Genomic DNA, 10270 nt, shown 5'->3' with positions numbered 1-10270 from the left:
AATATTAAAAGTAAAAACCAAACTGAATTATAATCAACAGTTAAATAAAAACTGAAACAATATCACCAAGTTCCACAAGTTATACACATCAATTCCATCATCACATTTAAGTAGAAATTGTCTATATGTAATTTTTGGATTATTTAAATTTAAATTTAACATTTTCAAACATATATCAAATATCCGAATCAATAAAAATTCGAATCCACGAATAATATAAAATAAAATTAATGTTAAATAAAATTTATTCATAATTAGCAATAAATAAATCTAAATTAACAAAGAAGTTAAATAAAGTTTAAAAAATTTATTTTGAATAATTTTATTACAGGTTTTAATCATATTTACTCTTTTTTTACACAATGTCACCTATAACCCCTCCCCAACCCATAAATAGGAGAATAATACGCTTCAACGCACTTGAACCCACATCCTCCTACTTTGACAATAATGCCCATGCCAAACAAGGTATGACTCAATTAGCAAAATTCAAACAAATTAAACACAATAAATTCACAGCAATTTAAATATACCTAATAACTTAGACATAAGATTTCGAAAAATTAAAAAATTCATAATAATTTGCAAAAAAAATTCAATTTAACATTTTTAAACATATATAGTATATCAAATTTGTAAAAATATTAATATGAATCAGAAAAATAATATAAAATTAATTTTAAATAAAATTTATTCATAATTAACAATAACCTACCTTTATTATATAATGCTAATTATATATAGTATAATCTACTATACAGTTGGTTACATGTTTAGAATTTAAGCTTACGTATTTTTATATTATAATATCATAATTGTATATACGGATACATATCATTAATAATTTACAATAGTTATATAATGCTAATTGTATAGATTATAATCTATCATTAAATTAATTTAGGTTGCATATCATAATTATATACATTCTTGTATATTTGTATATAGAAAGTGGTGTGCAGTAAATTACGTGACGTCACATAATTCATTTTAAATGTATAAATTACTATTCATTACTATTCATTAAATATAAAATTTAATAAGGGGTATGTCGAAACCATTTTTTGAAAACAAAAAATTTTAGGTTGTCGACTTTAAAAAATGAAAATTGGGAGTCGCCACCAATCTTTTATTGAGGTGTGATTGGATCACCTAAAAAATATGGCTTTGGTCTACGAGTTTTAGAAAAATAGATCCGGGAGTCGGTTACGTACAAGGAAGGATTAGCACCCTCGTAACGCCCAAAATTGGTACCTAGTTAATTAATTAGTATCTTAATGTCAAAAATTTGAAAAATATAATCCTTAGCAAAAACTTAAAAACGTTACTTATTAAGGCCCTTATCATTTCGGAGAAAGAAAATGTCACACCCAATGCGTTAGGCCACAACATTCTAATTTCCTCAAAAATGAATTAGTCTAAAACTCGTGTAATAAAAATTTAAAAGAATATTCATTTGTTTAAGATTTAAGAAATCGCGGCCCAATACGTTAGGGCACAATTCCTCAAAATCCAAAACTTGAAATATTTCCTTTATTATCATTTTTTCAAAAAAATCTTTGTCTCGAGAAATCAATACGTCACATCCAATACGTTAGGATACAACATATTTAACTCCCCAACAACAAGCTTTTTATTTTATATTTTTTTTTATTAATGAGCAACCCTCGATCGTTGGATTTAACGAAGAAAATTGGAACCCAATACGTTAGGGCTCATCTTCCTTGAAAATCCTAAATACAGTGTTATCTCAATTTTGAAAATAAAAAGTGTAATAATAAATATAAACAATGTGATGCTACATTAAATATAAAGTGTAATAATAAATCCAACAATGGCATAGAAATAAACGAAATTAATGTACATAAACAACGACATGTAAAGTATCAAATGAATATAAATGAAAACATAAATCAATAAGCAAATGAAGGAAATAAACAAAAATATAAAGAGAAAAAGGTACAAAATATATATACATTTGAAATTACGAAGAATAAAAGACATAAAGATAATTTACTCATAAAATTTTGGGTTATAAAACTTATATAGATATAAAATACATAATGCATTTATGAAAACAAGGAAAATATAAATATATACATATAAAATATATTCATGCATTTACAAAAAATGAAATATATAAGTATAATATAAAAACATGGAAAATATTTATAATAAGCTTTGAATGGAGTATAAATATTTGTGTACATATTACAAAAATGTATAAACATATAAAAATCATAGAATATGGGCAAATGTATAAATATTATGAAATATAAATGTGTATATATATATATATATAAAAACTATGAAAATAAAATAATAATAAAGTATGTATATAATATGTATATATATTAAAACGTTTAAAATATATATGTATATATATTAACATGCATATGCTACATATATCTAGGTATAATAATAATAATATATAATATAACAATAAAAATAGAGCTTGAATGGGAAAATATCTTCATCATTTGAATCGCGTCACTTTATTAGGGCTAAATAAATAAAATAAATAAAATTCGCAGTGGTATCACCTTCTCCCTTTTTTAAAATCGTAAATAAGTAAAAAATAATCGAAAGAAAAAAACAGTAAGCCACATTTAAAAAACTGCCAATCGTTCTCCTTTTTTTTATTGATTTTTTCTCCTTTTACAATGAAGGGAGAGGCCACTATTTATAGTTGAGCCTCCCCAAGTACAGATCAATTACATCAACGACTAAGATTAAAGGGTATCTACAAATTAAACCTCTAAGATTACAAAATCATATCTTCTAAGATTACATATCATATCTAAGATTGCATATATCATATCTAAGATCGCATATCATATCTAAGATTGCATATCTTTGAAGATTATGTTTCCATAAGCTTGTAGATGGACCTTCAACCTTTTCAAATAATGGGTCATTTCGATCGGGCCAAATGATATAATTTTGTACTGGACTTTGACTTTGTTTTATTATTTTGGGTTTTTTATTTTTTTGTGAGCCCGGGCTAAAATTGGGTATTACAGGGTAAATCCTAAAACTATATGTGAACTATAGTGATTTTGTACAATTTTGTACATGAAAGTTTGATTTGATTCAATTCTTATAAATTATTAACACAATTGTTGATATAACATCATTTTATATTTATATATTGCATACATAAATAATTATATTTATTATAAAATAAATTAATGTATTTATTTCTTTAAATGTATATCAAAATTAAATATTCAAGTATACAATATTTTGAAATAAAAATCTAGAAAAATGTGGAAAAGTGGTTGAAAAGAATATTGATAGTGTTTTAGGAAAAGTATAAAACGTACATGATGCGAGTAACTTAATTCATAATGACTTCAACATCAAAAAACAATCAAAAGCATGGCCTCTCTCTTAATGCCATTCAAACTCATATTTTGCCAAAATTGAAGACTTGAAAGTTTCATAGACAGTAATTCAATTTACTTTAATTCTTAATTTATATAAAATCATAGATTAAAAACTACTCATGAAATTACTACTTTTTTATTATATGTAATATTTAAATGATGTATAAATAAAGTGATTAATTATTTATACTGAAAGCCAATGAAATAGTTTTAAATTTGGAAAAGATAATTTTAAAACCTTTTGCTATCTTGATATGCATGAAGAACTTGAGAAAATAAATATTAATTAATTTTAATTATAACCAAATAATAATAACAATAATTAATCATTCTATTAAATTCACACCTAATTTAGTTTCTACGGTCAATATAAAATAATTAATTAATTTTCTCATACAAAATATTTTAAAAATAAAATCATAAAAATTATTAAAATTTATAAAATAATCAGAAAAAAGCTATACAAATTATAAAAATTACTAAATATAAAATATTAAAATTGATATAAACTTAGATGAAAATTATAAATACTACAAGATAAATTTAATAAACTCTAATAAATTATAAAAATATATAAAATGACTAAAACATCTTTAAAATATTTAAAATTTTATAAAATGTATAAATTATTAAAAACTTATAAAAAAATCATAAAACATATTCAAAAAGATTAAAATTGATATAAACATATAAAATTATAAAAAAATCATTAAAAAATTAAACTAGATTAGATCAGTTAATCAGATTGCTTAGACCAAGATTCGCAATTGTACCAGTTCGGAGAAAGCTATTAGACCACTTGATCATGGAATTGGACGGTTAAACTATTTTTTTTTAGTTTACTTAGTTTTTTTTTTTTAAATATTTTCTTTAATTAAATTGGTTGAACTGATAAATTGGTGGTTTGACCGGTTTAACCACTGGTCCAATTATGAAAACTTTGGTCATTATATTTCATACCAACATATGCTAATACTTAGATAATAAAATTTTGGTTTGATAGTATTTAACTATACCAAAAATACCTTTTATCATACAATATCTAATAAATAATTTTCAACTTTTCAATGTTCAAACTATTACATTGTACTTAAAAATATTGGAGATAAAATTTTAAAAAAATATCATTAAAAAGAGAGGGTCTAACAATTATCATTTTATTTCGAAATATCAAGAACATTTTATATTGTTCAACAGTTGGTGTGATGTCATGTGTATATTATAGTTTTAGAAGTTTAAATGATTTTTATAATTTTATAATTTATTAGAATTTTATATTATTTATAATTATTTATAAAATTTTAATTATTTTAAATTAATTTTATTATAATTTATTAGATTTATTAGTTATTTTTATAATATTTATAAGTTATTTTTATTTTTATAAATTTATATCATTTTAAATATTTTATGACTTTTATAATGTTCATCAAATTTTAAATTTTTATGATTTGTTATTTTTATATTTTACAATATTTATAAGTTTTATAATTTTTAAATTTGTATCAATTTTAATATTTTAATATTTTTCTTATCGCCTATGATTTTTAATTATTGTTTATGAAAATTATTAGATTAGACTAAAAGTTGTTGTATGTTACCATTTGATTGACTCGTTAATTTATTTTAATGGTTAACGTGGTCAACAATAGATTCTACTAATGAAGAGATTTAATTATTATGTTAATTACCGATAAGGGTTCAATTGAATGCTAATTTAATAAATCAACTTATTTAATTTTTTATATTTTTAAAATATTTTTTAACATAATAATTTAATATAATTTATTGAACTAATAATATTGATGGATGGCGTATGAGACTTAATAGTCTCACCACCCATCAAACATTATCCCTTTTTATTATAAAGAAAAAGGGAAAGAAATAATAAATTTCAGACTAAAACGACGAAGACTTGGAGCTGAGTTGACTAGTCATAGTTAGAGGTGCTCATGGGCTGGGCAGCTCAGCTCGATGGCCTGCCCAAAATATAGAAGGGTTCGGGTAAAAATATAGGCTCGAATATGGGTTTGGGCAAAAAAGAGACCTGTTTAGAAAACGGGCCGGGCCTCGGGTACCAATTTTTTGGCCTGGACCCGGCCAGGCCCGGTTCGAATATAATAAATATATATTTTTTATTTTTTTAATTTTAAAATATTTTTAAAATACATTTTTATTTTTTATTTTTAAAATAAAAATTTTGTGTTAATTAAAAAATGGGCCGGGCCGGGTTTGGGTTTAAGAATTTTTTCTTGGGCTGGGCCTGGACAAAAATTTAGGCCCATATTTTGGGCCGAGCTTGACCCAGGCCTAGGATGCCAGACAAAATTTTTTTGGGCCCGGCCCGAACTCAGCCCGGCCCAACATTGAGCACCTCTAGTCATAGTCAAGTCCACCACTTAATTCTGCAATGTAAAACAAGTTACTGGAGTGAATTATAGCTTTTCTAAAAGAAAAAGAAAAACAATTAAATTGAGTTATCAATTCGAAAGAAAAATCAAAATTTCAGTTTAATTCGAATATTAATTAAATTGAATTAAATAAGATTGTATTTCATCTACTAGTTAAATAATATGTTCATGTAAATGTAATATTGAGTATAAATAATAAGATTTATTAACTTGATTTGATTCGATTAAAAAAGTTTCAAGTTTGGTTGTAATTAAAATAGAATTCATCTACTCGATTAACTCAAAATATTTTTAACTGGATTCGACTCGATTGAATACTCACCCCTGCATTCTACAACTTGTCTATTAAAAATGCATTGAATCTTCGTACATACATGCTATTCCTATAAGTTATTCTAGATTTACATAAGCCGAGAGAGTGGGGAGAAAAAAGCCAAGAGGGGTGATGGGGTTTGGTTGTATGTTTAAGGAGCTTGCTGTGTTTTTAGTTGTGGTAACAATTATGGCAACTTCAGTAGCAGCTCTACCAAAACCTGGATGCCAAAGCAAACGCGGAAATATAAGCATCCCCTACCCTTTTGGTACAAGCAATGGTTGCAACATCAGCAGCGACTTCTTTATTAATTGTAACACCTTTTAACCCCCCCAAAAGCATTCTTATGGGACGGTGATATAGAAGTTCTCGACATCTCTCTGGATGGTCATTTGCGCGTTACTTATAAATACTTCATAGGTCATGACTGTTATAGTTCATCAGAGAGTAGTTTATATCCAGATACTTTAGTCGGGTTTACGAAATTAGCCATATCTCATACCAGAAACAAGTTCACGGCCATCGGTTGTGAGACTATCGCCTACATCGAGGCTTTCTTCGAACCTGACTCTTCACACAGAATTTCAAAAAAAAAAAACTTTTCAACCGGATGTTTAACATTTTGTGGTGACGCGGGCGATGTGATAAATGTGTCTTGCTCTGGCATTGGCTGCCTCCAGACGGCTATTCCGCAAGGATTGAACGTTTTTCTACTTCAATTTCAGTAGCCCTCGGAATCACTCCCGCGTGTTGAGCTTCAATCCTTGCAGCTATGGATTTCTTGTTGAAGATAGAGCCTATAAGTTCCATGCATCAGAACTTTGGGACGCAAATTTTGGCAAAAATTATTACCTAGTTATTCTTGATTGGACAATCGGGAATCAAAACATGTTACTTTTAACACTTATCAGGTTGTCGATACCATGCCCATAATTGAAGAGGGAGCATGCAATAATCAATTTTAACTTATTTTGGTTTATCGCTCAACACATTTTTCAGTACAATGTTGCCAGCATCATTGATCATCAACTAAGTCGTCTTGCTTCTTTCAATTCAGCTACTAGTAGTAGATACCTTAAATGTACTATATTTTGAAATTTATTTGGTATAAGCAAACCTTCGACCAACCTCAATATGAATGCGTGCTCGAATTGTTCTTTTTCAACTTCGCTCGTGAAGCCCTCCATTTGTTTGAAGTTGCCCTCCAACCATCCCATCTCGATTTGGTACCCTTAAACTTGTTTGACACCTTCCCTAGTAGTTGCTTGCATGTTGCACTCCAATTGACACTCACCTCTGGCCACTGGCCATGTAACGACTTCCCCACCAACTAGTAGACCGAGTTGTTAACTAATGTCCTTGAGTGTAATTGTACGCTCACCGCAGGGAAGATAGAATGTGTGTGCCTCGGGTCTCCATCTTTCCACCAAAGCACTAATAAGTGGGGGATCCAATTTAGTGCCCCCAAGCATGTGAGCCACGTATAAGAATCATGCATCTCACAAGTGTCCATGAATGGAAAACGATGCACTCCTACTTAAATTGTGTATACACGGCTCTAAAATTTGATCTTCGACTTGAGTATATAAACATAAAAAAAATTAATAATGTTAACAACATAGTAATTAATTAATTAAAATTAAATAATTTCATAATATTTTATTACGATTTGTAATTGAACGCTGGAGATGTGCTTGTCATCCAAACGAATAAGCTAATTTGTCATTTTACAAATGATAAGGAATAAAATAAAATTGAAGAGAATAAGATTCAGACTAATATTAAAAATGAAATTATCGAGAGAATTGAGAATTAAGAATGGAGTTTGAATTGAAAAGAATGAAGTTTGGAGGAGTTTATAGAAGAAAAAATATGGCTGTTGGGGTATAGTCGTTGGAATTGTGATAGTTGGAAAAGTTACAGTTGCCCTAAAACCGGGCCTTACAAAGTGCATTTTCATTTTTATCTCCTAAAAATGCATCTTATAGGACGCATTTTCATTTCTCTCTTCAAAATCTGTGGATATCAATAAATATATATATAAAAAACAGCCTAAATACTTAAATTAAAAAGAAAAAGAAAAAGAAATCAGCATATTTTTTTAATTCACTCTGAAAGCATATGTATAAATAAAGTCTGTTTTCTTTCTCCAATAAATAAACTAGAAAACATTCGGTGTTTCAAAAGAATATCCAGGAAAAGTATAAAGCGAGTTGCATTTTATTCCACAGAACCTGGAAGGTTCAGAGTAACTTAGTTCATAATGACTTCAAATATTCAACATCGAAAATCATGGCTTCTTTCTTAATACCATTCAAACTCATATTTTTCCATGTTGAGAGGTTGCCAAAATGGAAGTGAGAATAAATATTTGAAAGTTTCAATGTATGTTTTCATATACAATACTTCTCTTAAGAAAAATCTAAACAACTTAAAACTAAAAAAATTAATTTTAATTATAATCAAATAAAAGTTTGTGTCAAAAAACCCTTAAGGAAGTGTAGAAAAATAATTAATTCTTGTATTAAAATTGCATCCAATTGAATCTATGCCGTTAATTAAAATAATTAATTAAGCCCCATCGTTAACGGAACCCTTAGTTGATCATGTTGATTGTTAAAATAAATTGTCATGCCAATCAGATAGTGCAACGTGACAACTTCTGATTTAATTTAATATTTTTTCACACAAAATATTTAAAAATATAAATAATAAAAACTCATAAAAATTATTAAAAATTATAAAATAATCAGAAAATGCTATACAAATTATAAAAAATATATATTAAAATTTACATAAACTTATATAAGATAAAAAATTGTAAAACTTATAAATATTATAAAATAATATTTGTATGAATTCTAATAAATTATGAAAAATATAAAATAACTAAAACATATTTTGAACTATTTAAAATTTTATAGAAATGTACAAACTTATAAAAATTATTCAAAAATATTAAAATTGATATAAGATTATAAAAAAATTATTAAAAAAATTTACTGAACCAGATCATACAATCAAATTGGTTAGACTAAAATTGGCAAGGATATCAGGTCGGACAAAGCTCTTAGACCGGTTGACCAAGGAATTGGGCATGTGAACTAATTTTTTTAGTTTTTTTTTTAATTATTTGATATTTTGATGTTTTCTTTAATTAAATTAGTCAAACTGATGAATTGATGGCTTGATCGATTCAACCATTGGTTCGGTTTTGAAAACTTTGGTTATCATATTTCATACCGACATATAATAATAGTTGAATAATGAAATTTTGGTTTGATAGTATCTAACTATACCAAAAATACTTTTGATCATACAATCCTTAGCAAATAAATTTCAACTTTTCAATGTTCAAACTATTGTATTGTATTTAAAATAAATTATTGGAGATAAATTTAAAAATAAAAACATTAATTTATCAATAAAAAGGAGAGGGTTTAACAATTATCATTTTATTTGTGAAATATTGAGAACATTTTATTTAATATGAAAATGACCCCAACAATCTAATAACTATTCCTATTATCCAACTGTTAGTGTGATGTAATGTGTATATTATGGTTTTAGAGGTTTAAATCACTTTTTATAATTTTTATAATTTATTAGAATTTTATACTATTTATAAGATTTTATAATTTTTAAATTTGTGTCAATTTTAATACTTTTAAATATTTAATTTTTTATATTTTATGATTTTTAATCATTGTTTATAAAATTATTAGATTAGACTAAAAGTTGTCGTGTGTTACCCTTTGATTGATTTGTCAATTTATTTTAACGATCAACGTGGTCACCTGTAAATTTTGCTAATGGAGAGGTTTAACTTTTATTTTAATTAACGACAAAGATTCAATTGAATGTGAATTTAATATAATATTTTTTCGGCATGTTTTAAAAGCTTTTAACATATAAAATTGAAATAAATTTATCAATATTTAATATAATTTATTATTAAAATAATAATAATAATTATTGATTGATGGCGAGACTTAATACTCTCACCACCCATGAAACATTATCCCTATTTATTATAAAAAATGAAGGAAGGAAATAATAAATTTCAGACTAAAACGACGAGGACTTGGAGCTGAGTTGACTATTCATATTCAAGTACACCACTTAAATCTGCAGTCTAAAACAAGTTACTGGAGTGA

This window comes from Gossypium raimondii, chromosome 10 (genome assembly GCF_025698545.1).
Source record: "Gossypium raimondii isolate GPD5lz chromosome 10, ASM2569854v1, whole genome shotgun sequence".
Classification (NCBI taxonomy): Eukaryota; Viridiplantae; Streptophyta; class Magnoliopsida; order Malvales; family Malvaceae; genus Gossypium; species Gossypium raimondii.
The sequence above is the reverse complement of the archived record's forward strand: the minus strand, read 5'-3'. Positions refer to the sequence as shown.